Source organism: Sus scrofa, chromosome 14, assembly GCF_054392235.1.
Source record: "Sus scrofa isolate SSC_HxYL_T2T_F1_AM1 chromosome 14, Sscrofa_HxYL_maternal_Yorkshire_Landrace_v2.0, whole genome shotgun sequence".
Classification (NCBI taxonomy): Eukaryota; Metazoa; Chordata; class Mammalia; order Artiodactyla; family Suidae; genus Sus; species Sus scrofa.
The window spans coordinates 112,099,889-112,112,665 of NC_139396.1; the positions used below are offsets into that span (position 1 = coordinate 112,099,889).

The window sequence follows — 12,777 nt, forward strand, 5'->3', positions numbered from 1 at the left end:
AAACAGGTGCTGGGCCCTGAGATAGTGTACAGTGTGTAGGTTAATTTGTATAAGGACCCAGAACAGGGCGGGGCATGAAATAAAGTAATGCTGTCCACCAGCATTACTATTTTATTGTTATTGGTATTATTAAGCCTGGGAAATGCACCAATCTCCTGAAGACCCTTATGGAAGCGACTTCTAAAGGTCAAGCACTAGTGAAGGGACCTCTGACAAGCATTTCAATATAACAATGTTGCAAGAGTGAAAGAATCAAGGGAGTTGCCTCATGTTATTTGCAGGGAAGTGAACTTCAAACAGAACTGGAAACTGGCCTGAATGACCTATTCTACCTTGCCCTCCTTATCAGCTTTGGAATGTTTCTAATTAATATGGATGCAAAACAGAGCAGATCTGCTGCAAAATTAAGTTAGCGAGCATCGCGCTTGTCCAGACAAGAGCAAGACCATTTTCACCCACGCTGTCAGGCAGCTGGGCTGCTCCCACAACTTTCCAGAGGTTCTGTGGAGAGTCGGGGCCAGTGAAGTCACCGCAAGGAGGGGACACCGTAGCACGCCACCTGAGGACAGCTTTATTTATGCTCTTGCAGAACGTACAAGCGGGTCTTGTTTTTCTGGACGATGAGGGAGCCAGCTCACATAGCGTCCGCGATTCTACATTTAGAATTGTGTCTTCATTCACATTCTTTCCACGCAGCTCACAGCTCCTGGACTGGAAGAGAGTGGTCACTTTGCCTGGGCCCGTCTCCCCGGAAAGTTGCCAGCTCCGACTCCTGCAGACCCTGAGCTCCTGGTGGAGCTGGGGCTGAGTTTTCAGGCTGTGTTTTGTGCCTGGGATGGTCCATGCCACTGCCCCCACCCCCATGAGCGAGCCAGACATGGGGTCCCTGGCACAGGGCAGGTGGAGACACATTCTGGGAGAAATCGGATTCTGCCGCGGTCAGCTGTGGTCAGGCTAGCTGGATGGGGTCCCAGGCCAAGCTCTGAGGGCTCCCGCTCCCAGGACAGGCTCTTGCCGGGTCAACTGTGTCTTATTGTCTCTCCTCCCCCAACCCCTCCTGCTGACATCACTGACAAAACTTCTCGCCACTGCCCTGCCCCCCGAATGTTTCCTGGGCCATCCTTATGGTTTTCTTTTCTCAATCAGTCCCTTCAAGCAAACACCATCAGCGCCTGCCACACAGCAAAGCTCACCGCCTCTAGGATCCTAAACCAGACATGAGGTCATGTTCTCCACTTATGAAGAATTAAAAGTAAGCTGGGAAAGAAGCATACTGAGGAGGGGGAGGCAGGCAAGTGAGGGAAATCAGGGGTCCTGCTGAATCATTTTAGCTCAGGTTACTCCCGCCCCAAAGAAAACTCCTCCATAAAGGGGGATTTAGTAATGCAATCTTTCCTAAAATCTGGAACAAAATAATTTGGGTCAAAGGCAGATAGTGTATGAACCAGCTATAAATTTGTTCCAACATGTAATCAGAAAAAAATTAACAAGAGCATCAAATCCATGATTTCTCAGGTATTGTTGTCGACTAAAAGGCTCTCATTTTTTTCAAGTAAATCAATTTAAATTCTCTTTATAGAAAAAAAGTAAATGATGGTCCAGATGGTTAAAGATGGAGCAAAATCATGGGGGGAAAAGTGATGAATGTTTGAAAATTTTTGCAACATATAAACATATCCAAGTGCATGGGTATCATTTGACCTTCAACCCCGCAGAGCACAGGCCATCTGCCCATCTTAGAGACGAATAAACTGAGGCACAGAGAAGTTCAGAGATGTGGCTGGTGTCAAGTAACTAGGAAATACAAGGGGCCAGGGCTCCGAATCCTATGTTGTGTTTTGTTCTAATGCTGGCTCGTATCTCAAGTTGATTCTTTTTATCTGCCAGGTTGACTGGTGTTGGTTTTGACAAGTAGGGGAGATAGGTGGGGTGGGTAGAATCAAGGGGTTCACTTTGGGTCTCCCTCAAACCACCTCTGAGTGCTGGTCAGTGAGCAGGTGTCCCCACAGCTAGGTCCTAAGTACTTGGCACATGGGTAAGTTTTGAGGCTCCCAGGAGGAGAGGCTAGATGTGCCTGCTGGCTGGGGGTCTGACCCTTCCATCTATAGGGCAGTGAGGAGTGGTTCTTTCTGATTTGTTTGAATTGAAGCGCCTAGACCCGGTTCCCTGCACCCTGGCCGCCAGTGGGTTCAAGGCTGGAGTCAGGCCGTGAGTTGAGGCTGGGACTGAGGTTGCTGGCGATGAGGAGCCGGGGGGGTGGGGTGGGGGAGGCCAGTCCACAAATAGATACAGAGGTACAGTGCAGTAAGACTTCCAAGGGCTTTGGGCATCTCAGAGCAGGACACCTGTCTGGGACTGGACACCTCTGCTTCCCCAGGCCGTGGGGCAGGGGGACTTGAGAAAAGGTCTTGAAAAGAAAGAAAAAAAAAAAAAAAACCTCATGCATCTCATCTCTTGTGTTCCTGGTAGTGAGCTGACTCTCTCGGGGCCCACGTGGGGAGGGTAAAGAGGCCACCCAGGAGCTGGGACCATGTGAGCAAAGGCAGAGGGGTTGGAAGATGTCTTGGGGTCTGCAACAGTCTGGCGAGCCGGTGACCCCAGGCCAAGACAGGAAGCAGCCATTGGAAAGGCAGACGGAAGCCCATCTGGGAGTTGAGGAGGGGCCGGCCCCTCCCAGAGATGGAGAGGGAAGCTCGAACCTGGCAAAACGGAACCTGGCCCCTGGCACTTGCACCTTGCAAACAACCAGACCTGCCATGGCCGGGCTCACCAAGGGGCACTTACCTTGCCTCTTCCCTGATTATTTCATATCCTTCTGCAACTCTCCCTCTGAAACCTCAGCCTGGCCTTCCCCCAGCCTGCAGCTGGCCATGTTATTTTGCTCCAAAAGCACAGCCGAGTACGGCTCCTTACTCGAGGAATGCAGGCTGCGGTCCTCCGAGCTGATGATGAAACAGGCTATTTCTGCCCCAGGACATCAGCAGGCCTCTGGGCGCTGGCTCCAAGGCACACACTATCGTGTTTGTAATGCTTCCCTAAACAAATGTTTTCCTTCGCACCCGGGGATACTTTTATTTGAATCTCGGTGCTGGAATCGTTTTAAAAATCATCCTGGATGGAAGTTGGAATCGTGGTTAGGGTCCGCCTAAGAGGCAAACAATTTCTCACTCCCCAAGTTATCTATTACCCGTGGCCGATCTGGATGTAAAAATAGCTGCTGAGGCTGTTTGTTTAATCTGACTGTTACTTGACACCACGCGGGTGTTGCAGTGGGGACTGTTTGCCTCTTCCCCACCAAGAACACCATTTGGTTTCCCCCGACTGGGTCTCTATTTAGGTACGCCTCCCCAACTTCCAGTGTCTGGCCAGCTCCTGGTCCCTGATTTTCCTCAGGTGGGCAGGTTTGTGAACAACAAGAGATCTGGGTCTGGAATCTGTTGCCCTCGAGCTGTGGGCCGTCCGGCTAACGAAGGAAGAAATTTGGGCTGCTGGAAGAGGCAGGGTTCTGTTCTGTTCCTGGGAGGCCTGGAGAGCCAGCAGCCGGGAGAGCGGAAGGTAGGGCCAGATTCCTCCACAGGGATGTCACGCTGGGCCTGCCGTGTCTGGGTGTCGCTCTGGGCCAGGGCGCCACGCAGGGCGGTGTGAGCAGCCAGGGGCTCCTCGGGGGCTGTGTTCTCTGTGTACTGGGTGGTGCTGGATTGCTGTGTGGACCATGAGGGTACAGAGTACATGTAGAGACGTGTGTGACTTTGTCCTTCTGTGCATCCATGAGGGCTCCCTACGCCCACGTAGCTCAGAGGCCACAAGCCTTGGAGGTGCCCGGGACACTGCATTGCCAAACAGGGGCAACCCCACGGTCACAGGTTCTATGGCAGGAGACTGGCTGTCTTATGTCCCCCAGTGCTGGGCCAGGCAGGATCCCACCAGCTGTAACAAAGAGGACAATTGGTCCCTGGGACATTCTGGCCCGTGGACTCCGAGAGAGGGTGTGGCCTCCATGGGGAAGCCCCCTAAAGACTGTATTCTCCCACGCCCGGGGGGTCTCCCACCAGACTCGCCAGGGTGGGCTTGGCAGAGTCTAAAATCTTAAATCTTCATGGAGAAGCACGGATCATTGAGAAGAGCAATCCTGAATATATATGGAAATCTAAATAGCCTCTAAAAAGTGATTATTTAGGACTTTATAAACCCCGTGGATACTGATAACGGAGGAAGCTATGCATGTGGTGGCGGCAGGGACCGTATGGAAAATCTCTGTACCTTTCACTCAGTTGCTCAATTGTGCTGCAAACCTAAACTAGCTCTAAAAATAAAGGCTATTTTAAAAAATTTTTTAAAAAAACTAAATTATGGATCATTTCTTTCAGCATATCTAACCCAGTTCTAACAAACAATATTTGAAGTAATATTTTTAAAAACTCTTAAGTGTCGGAGTCCTGGAGAGTAGATTAAACAAACATTCATGTTAAATGAAGTCGAATTTTGCAGCACTGGTTTTCTCTTTACTACGGTGGGTGGTAAACCAGGGCCATGGACTGGGCACCTGGTTTTGTAAATAAAGTTTTATTGGCGCATAGCCATGCTCGTTCATTTACATACTGTTTATGGCTGCTTTCACACAACTGCCCGGGCCGTGTGACCGGTAAAAACAAAACATTTACTATGCAGCCTTTTACAGAAAACGTTTGCTGACCTGTTTCGCACAAACCCTCCTTGAGATGGGTCTGTTTGGTACACACACAAACAGCAGAGAATGTTGTAGCTGTTACAACAGCCTGTAAACGGGACCATTCGGGATCAGTGGCCAGTTCTGGAGCCCCCCCTGCCCCTCCGCTGGGCCGCTTCTTCCAGTTTAGCTGGTACTAGAAACATTCGGTTTGGCCCTGGGAGGGTTAGCTTTGCTGTGGAGTGAGGTCTGGGCCGCGCAGGGCAGATTGTGCTTATCGGGATGGTTTATAAATAGATGTCTCTGGGTGACCCAAGTCCAGCATGCGTCTGTCCCTTGGTCTTTGGGAGGAGAACAATGTGCCTGCTCGATGGTGACCAGAAGCTCATTGGGATGGGAGAGCTGTGCCCGCTGGGAGGAAAGGGGCTGAAAGGGCCCCGGGTCCTGGAGACAGAGGGGTGTGGATCCCCTAGGATCCCAGGAGACAGAGGCGAGTAGAGGAGACAGGGGAGGCCAGAGCCGGCCCCCAGTCCTGGAGAAAGAAGGTTTCCACCCTGAGATCTTTTCACCAGGACTCCAGCCAGTGACTTGGTGTTTTCTGCTTTTTGCTCCTGACCCTGAGGAAGCCCAGGCGACCCTTACAGAAAGGGAGAGCCCCACGTCTGGAAATAGCCCTATTCCTCCAGCCCATGCCAGCACTCTCAGCCACCGAAGCCTGCCGGCTGGCAGAGCCAAGGCTGGACCATCTTCCTCACTGGCTCTCCAGCCTTCACGCCATCCACCCAGGGCTGCTGGACAGGCAGAAAGGCTTTCAGAGAAGGCAGCACTCACGGAGACACACAGCACTGACGCTTGCCAGCAGGCTGCAGTGGGTCTTGGTTTTATTTCCATCTGAGAATTTAAACCATATTTCACCAGGTCCAGCCAATCCTTAGCCCTATAACTCAATCTTATTCTTCATTTCATTAGTTGGGAAAACCTGAAACTCCTTAGTTTCTACTTAATCCTAGGCATAGATAGAGGGCAGAGGACAAGGGATCATTTGAGGCACACAAACCAAGGCCCCCAAATGGAGCATGTGGAGCGCTGCTGAGATGTGTCACCCCCAACGTAAGTCATCAGTATCATTCCGGAACATCCCCTGGAGGGGGGTATGTGTGAATAATATGTGGCTGCTGAGGTCAAGGTTGAGAGAGTGGGTGCCCAGCTAGCCTCGGTCTCCAGGCTGAGGGCCGAGAAGGCTTGAGGTCAAGTGCATTTCCTTCCCAACTGCGGCAGTCAGAGTGTTTGGGACTCTGAAAGCAAGAGAGTCCAAAGAGCCAACAGACCATGAATAGCTTCTCCCCAGGACTCAGCCAACCTTTCTCATAGGAAGGGGAAAGGGACTCTTGGGGATCACAGCCGTGAAGGTGGGGCAAAGGCTTTCCCCCCACCCTCCCTTCTATGCTGTGCCTGCCCTGAAGGCTCTGGTCCAGAGAGCACGTTGCACGGCAAAGCGCTTCGTAACCCATGGAGACGCCCACTCCTTTGGGCCTCTGCTCCCTGGGCACTGTTCCCTGGCTTCAGTGGGTCCCTTCTGTCCCTAGGGTCCCTTCTTCCCAGATGGGCTTGAGCTGCTGAGGGACTTCCAGACCCAGCTAAGGGAGGGATTTCATCTCAGCCGAGTCCCACCTTAAAGCCATCACCCAAAGCTGAAGGAAGGCCAGGGGAGAGGGGAAACTCTGAGATTTGTTTGAACAACCCAATGCTTTTCCCGCTCCATACCCAGTCTAGAGGCTGGTTTCAGGCCTCATGCTCCTGAGCCCTGCCTCTGATGGCCAGGTCATGCCGGAGTTGCCCCTTGGCTTGCTCTGGCCTGGGACAGCCTGGCCACCTTCAGCACCACAAGCTCATCCCCTGGCCTGGCCCTGTCTGCTCCTCTGAAGCAAGTCAGGCCCACAGGCCACAATGATCAAGGGGTCAGACTGGGCTAAACCCATGAGGTCAGATCCATTTCTCACCCATGGTGTCCCACCTAGTTCATCTCGGCAATCTGGCTGCCTTCCTCCCACAAAGCGTAAGCAAAATGCTTACGTAGATTGTCTGGTTTTATTCTCACTCCTCCAGCATGCAAGCTTTCCTCAGACTGGTTCTGATGATGGCTTAGGAGATGCGGGCACAGTTTGAAAGGGGACCACCGGCCGTATCAGCACCGATGCTGTTAAAGGTCAGCTGATATCCATTCAAATAAGGGGTCCAGTGGTTTATTCAGCAGAGAACAGAACAGAGAGGGCCAAGGTGGGAAGTGGCTCCAAGGACAGGGGGCTCTGGGCAGCCGCTGCCTAGCTTCTCTCTCCTTTCATGTTGGGGAAGGGCAGTCGTCTTCATGACCCTGTGCTCCTGGCCCTGGGTTGAGCAGATTGTGCAGTGGGGACAGTAATGACACGTGGACATTACTAGGTGTCAGCCACCTCACAGACTCAACTCCTCAAAAGAACCCCATGAGGCAGGTACCACTTTAGTTTCATTTTACAGATGAGGAAACCAAAGCACTAAGAGAGGATTTGTAATTTGCCCAGGGCCACTCGCAGCCGGAAAAGGCAAGAAACACACGGTAGGGGGTGTCTGGCCTCAGTCCAAGCCCTTCCCACTACGTTATAGCGCCCCCCTCTGGAGGTTAGAAATGAGGCAAGCGGCATTTAGAGAGCACTTACTATGTGTTTTACACGAAGGAGCTCATTGAAGGCAGTTTGCAATCCTGTGGGTGGGTGTGGTAGTCGTACATGTGGGATCCCTTCCATGCTTAGTCTGCTTCAAAAACCCAAGGTCTCTGGAGTTCCCGTTGTGGCTCAGCAGAAACAAATCTGACTAGTATCCATGAGGACACAGGTTCGATCCCTGGCCTTGCTCAGTGGGTTAAGGATCTGGCATTGCCATGAGCTGTGGTATAGGTTGCAGATGTGGCTCAGTCCCATGTGGCTGTGGTGTAGGCCGGTGGCTGCAGCTCAGATTGGAACCTCCATTTGCTGTGGGTGCAGCCCTAAAAAGGCAAAAGACAAAAAAAAGAAAAAAAAGAAAAGACAAACCCCCCCCCCCCAAGATCTCTAGCAGTGGAAGCTTCCATTTATAGAGGCCTTACTCTTTGTAAGTCTCTTCTGGGTTCTTTTTTAGGCTTTCTACCTCTACCCTTCACAACCACTCTGGGAGGTAGGGAGATAGTCACAGATGAAGGAAGGAAGGCTCAGAGAGGTGATGGAACTTGCTGAGGTCACGCAGGGCTAGGAAATGAGAGCACAGTCTGACTCTAACCTTTCCACTGCCTCTGCTTGGTGTCCAGGCTGGACCCAGCTGGGTGCCTGTGCAGCCTCTGCACCCAGCTCCTCAGATGCTTTCAAGCAAGCCCTGCCCAGTGAGACCAACATCTTTGCACCTCCCGGACCCTGCAGCCTGCTCTGATCTCTGCCTCTTCTCCCCTCACAGGTCACGGCCCCTTGGAGAGGGTGGCCTTTTCTGATTCATCTCTATTCCCTGCACACACACACACAGCCTGCCCAGAGCCAGGCCTAGAGCCAGGCAGACATAGCCCAAACCCCAGTCATTGACAACCATGAGCCCCAGGTGCCCCAGGAGCCTGTGACTTATCAAGACAGCTCCCCAGAAAGGGTTCCAATCTCCAATAGCTCAAGGCCTAGGGCAGTGGTGCTCCAAGTGTGGCCCCAAGACCAGCAGCACCAGCATCCCTAAATGCCCACCTCAGCACAACCAGATGCCCACCTTGACATCCGAGTGAGCATCTCTGGGATGGGGCCCAGCACTCTGTTCAACAAGCCCCCCAGGCAGTGTGAGAAGTGAGTCCGCTCTAGGAAAGGAAAGCAGACAAGATTCCTTGTCATTCTCAAACACAGTAGGAGATGCTCTGAGAAGCCGATTTTTTTTTTTTTCCACTTCATCTCGAGCCATTGTTTTAAATAAACTCGCCTGTTGAAAGAGCATTTTTCAGTTTTAATTTTTAGAAGGATAGTCTGGATTGCCATATCTGAATTCTTTTTCTTGCCACTGTAAGCATTCCATGAGGAACCCACGCAAAAGGGATGTTTTTGGGTTCCATGGCTGTGTCCCCCTCTTCAGGAAGATTCTCTCCCTTTCCTTCCCTGGAAGAGCCAGTCTTACTGCTGCCATATTATTGGAGAAAGAACAACTGCCACCTACCAATCATCCATCTCCCTTCTATGTCCTAGCCTCCGGCAGGAAGTGAAGAGAAGGCCAGGGGTGCAGGGCTCTGATGTACGTGTTGCAGGGGCTGGGGTGGGTGTGGAGTCAGGAGTTTCTGACTCCACGGGAGGCCCCTCCTGTGCCCTAAATGCTCATGCCTTCCTGACAGTCCAGGGACAGGGAAGATGGGACCCTCCTGGTTGCTCCCGCAGGACGGCCATACACAGCAGGTGCCTTCTCTAGCTTTACTAAAGCAGATGCTCCCTAGAAGGAAGAGGAGGGCATGGGAGATGGAAGAGAAGATGCTATAACAGAGGCCTCAACCCCTCCTTCCAATGTGGGGACACCATGGCAGAGGAGATGCCTACCCCATAACTCTCTCTACTGTGGCTACACAAGGAGGGCAAAACCTGCCACTCCCTGGCTGTGTGACCTTGATCAAGTTCCTCAACCTCTGTGACCATCAATTTCTCAGGACCTCAGATTCCTTTAGCACAGGCCCTATCTAATTTGCCCATTTGTCATGTCCAGTGAGCTAGATGGTGGATGTAACATTCGTGGCAGGTGGCAGGAGCTAGGGAAACAGAGGTGGCTCTTCTCACTCTTCTTTTCCACCTTTACCACCCAGCTCTGTGGTGCCCGTTTAGGGAAATGGGGTCTTCAGATGGCAGGGAGAGCTCTGGGGCCCCTCTGCCCCCAGCCCCCGCCATGGTTCTCTGCCCAAGCCCAGGGTACCCCAGGGCTACTTTCCAGAGGTGCCCCTCTCCATATGCCTGACTCTCCTCCCAGGGGCTAGACAGAGGATGGTTGCTGAGTTGAACCCCACTCCCAGAAAAACCCAAGTTCCTCTTCTTCCAGGAGCTTCTGAAGCAGCCTCCTCTCCAGACAAGGCTCCAAAGTGGTGTCTGGGCCATCGGTTATAATCATCCCTGCAACATCTTCCTAATGCAGAGGCATTTCCTCAAGGGCTGGGCTGCTGGTGTGCATCAGTCCCCACCCCAGTTACAAAAACAAAAGAGTCAGACCAATTGAGTGACTCCTCTCAAGTCTAAGGGATTCCACAGCCCTTAGCTGGAGAGGCGTTTGCCCATCAGTAAGGGGCCGGGCAGGCTTTGCCCATCAGTAAGGGGCCGGGCAGGCTTTCAAGGTCTTTGCCTGCCCAAGGTGGACTCCCAGGTGGACCTGAATACAGGGGATGGAAGATACCCTACGTCCTGAGGGTGAGAACCCAGAGTGTGGTGGCTGCAGGTTGACCGGGGTAGACAGTGCTGAGCAGAGGTTCTCAGCCTGCAGCAGGCATTTCAGAAGCTCCTGGAGGCACCCCTTTCAATGCAGGTTGCAGGGACCAGCTCCCTCTCCAGCAACACAGGTTCAAGCCCTCCATCACCAGGGATTAAGCATCTCTAGACTCAAGGTCTTCCGCTGTAAAGAACAAGAGTAATTTCTACCTCGCAAGATGGTTTTAAGTCTTAATAACATAATAATAAAAATGAATCAGTGATATTGGAGCGCATGAAGTGCCTATCGTATGCTGAGTACTCTGTAAATGAGAATTTCTCTCACTCCTTCATTCATTCAATTGTTTAGCAGAGGAATGACCCTCTGTTAGGTCCAGGCACTGTGCAGAGCCTGGAGATGCAGCACTGAAGCAGAGAGGCAAGGCCTGGCCCATGGACCCACCACCTGGGTGGTCTCCTCCCTTCCCCCACACGAATCTGGTCAGACTCTGCCAGTCATTGCGTTTGGGCCTTGGGTCTCCATTTCTCCATCCAGATGAGGACCTAGCATCACTATAAACAGGGATTCAGTAAACAAAGCCTGATTGGGAATGCCTGGAGATTCTGATCTAGGAGAGTTTAAAATAAATAACAGGAGATTGTAATTCATTTTCAGGTCTGACATCACTTACGACATTGCAAGTAGTTTTTTTTAAATGAAAAAATACAATAGAATAGGATGAAAATATCAGAGTGGTACATATAAGCGGGGTGAGCTTTGTTTCATGAATTCTTCTTGTTTTAAATATGTGTGTATATGTATCTATATATCCTTGAACTTGTATGCTGTGATATAAATGTATTTATTACTCTGTGTTGAGGGAGAAACAAACAAATGTGGACCTCTGCTCCTGGGACATATGAGTGCACACATAATTCCCTTGTAGGTCAAGTTCAGGGTTGGGATGGCCAGGGCTCACTGGGCCTCCTTCTGGTGCAGTTGTCCCCCTGGCTCGGGAGGACTCAGGACTTTGTGGGTGCAGTGGCTTTGAGCATCTGGAGACTCTCAGGAGTAGCTGCCTCGGGAACAATTTCATGACCATTACTTTCCTCAGCCCTCTCTAGCTTGGGGAGCAGCCCCAGCGTGGAAGGAGGGAGGGGGGAAAAACTGGAGGTGTTTTTTTTAGTGTGCCAGTTTCACAGGTATAGGTAGAGGTGAAGTGACTTGTCCAAAAGGACACTACCTTGAACCAGGACTTCACCCAGGTCTCCAGCTCTTCCTACTGCCCAGGAGTGCCTAGTTGATTCCTATCTCATGTCAGTTCCTACTGTTTACAAAATCCAGGGCAGGATGTTTCTGGGAAAAGTGGAAGGGATGAATGAATGAAAGAGTGAATGAATGAACAAAGGAAGATGCTAATGCTCTCTCCTTGCTTCTGTAAAGTTCTCAGGGGCCTTGGCAAAGTCTGTGAAGCTGAGGCTGAGAAGCTCTGTTATTAATATACAGAGTAGATTATTAGCCCCGTTTTATAGATGGGAAGCCTAAGGCTCACAGTCTTGCTGGCATTTAGCCACGGTTGTACTCAGCGAATGTAGAGTAGCACTGAGACCTGGCCCAGATCCCAGGTAGACTCACCATTTCAGTGGCTCCTGTGTTTCTGAAAGAGCTGTGCATCCCCCTTCTGGCAGGTGCCCTGCCCTGCCCTGCCCTGCCCTGCCCTGGCAGGGGTGTGGCCCCTGGACTTTGGTTGGGTCTGACAAGGAGGCAAAGTGTCACAGGGCTGAGCAACAAAACCATGTCTGCCAGCTTCCCAGCTCTTCACCTCTCTGTCATTCCCCCATGGCCTCCCTGGGCAGGAGAGCATGACTGGCACTCACTCCAGCTCTGAGTGGGCATGAGGAAGGCGAGGGCAGGGTTGTTTGGAGTCAGATCTCTTCTGCTCTTACTTTTACCTTTGATGGCAGCATAGTTGCTCTTATAAAGATAAATTGGGGCCCCTCTAAGCCCTCAAGCAAGACCAAGGGCCCCTTGTCCAGGGTGATCTGGCCACCAAGGCTGGTCCCTCAGCATCTGCAGAGGGCTCCCAGAGGCGCAGGACTGAGAAGCCAGGCACTGCCAGGCCTGAGCTCCTTCCAGTGGAAGAGAGTGTGCAGAGATGGCCTTGGCCAAGTCCAGCCCATCAGGCCAAGAGCAATGCCCAGCCATCGGGGATGGTCAGGAAGAGTGCTGCTGTTAGCCTTTGAGGAGTGAGACCCCTCCCCAAGGATCCTTGTCAAAGCAACCACAAATACAATGGGAGCCTGCAGGATTCAGAGGCTCCCGGAGCCCCTGCACACACCTTGTCCCAACCCTGCCTTGGACACTGGGTCATAACAGAAATCAGCTGTGGAAATCAGTCAGTGCTACAAAGCAGGGTTTTGCCCCAGGGTGTAAAATATTGCTCAGTCCCCAAGGTCACACAATAAGGGAACAGGAAAAGGAGCCAGAAGGGGCAGGTTGCTGGGTCCAAGGACTCAGACTGTCTCTTCATCTTATTCTTCCCTCTTCCTGACTCCATGCCCTGCTTTTCCCCTTTTATCCTGAGACTGGGTCCCCCCCCCCAGGCACATGATGCTAGGTGCTGGCGTCCTCCAGTTTTGGGGAGCACTGGCTGAATCAGACCCAAACTTCCTTGTGACAGCCTCCCTGGCCTCCAACTCCAG

At 51.9% G+C, this 12,777-nt stretch overlaps 1 protein-coding gene and 1 long non-coding RNA gene across 6 annotated transcripts in view; one reads left to right on the forward strand and one right to left on the reverse strand.

Annotated features, from left to right (window-relative positions):
* Positions 1–550: 550 nt before the first annotated feature.
* On the reverse strand, positions 551–2,923 carry LOC110256648 (uncharacterized). The gene is made up of 2 exons (XR_002338483.2): positions 2,785–2,923; positions 551–711 (listed from the first exon to the last, which is right to left on the reverse strand). It is a non-coding gene; the product is annotated as an uncharacterized LOC110256648 (long non-coding RNA).
* C14H10orf71 (chromosome 14 C10orf71 homolog) overlaps positions 1,134–12,777 on the forward strand; it is a 28,153-nt gene continuing 16,509 nt past the window's right edge. For 2 of the 5 annotated variants that reach the window (XM_013983450.3, XM_084996499.1), the window contains exon 1: positions 3,274–3,555. The gene's annotated coding sequence lies outside the window, so the exon portion shown is untranslated. Of the gene's footprint in view, positions 1,253–3,273; positions 3,556–12,777 lie in introns of those variants that run through there. The other 3 variants (XM_084996501.1, XM_084996500.1, XM_084996502.1) reach the window with 2 other exon arrangements.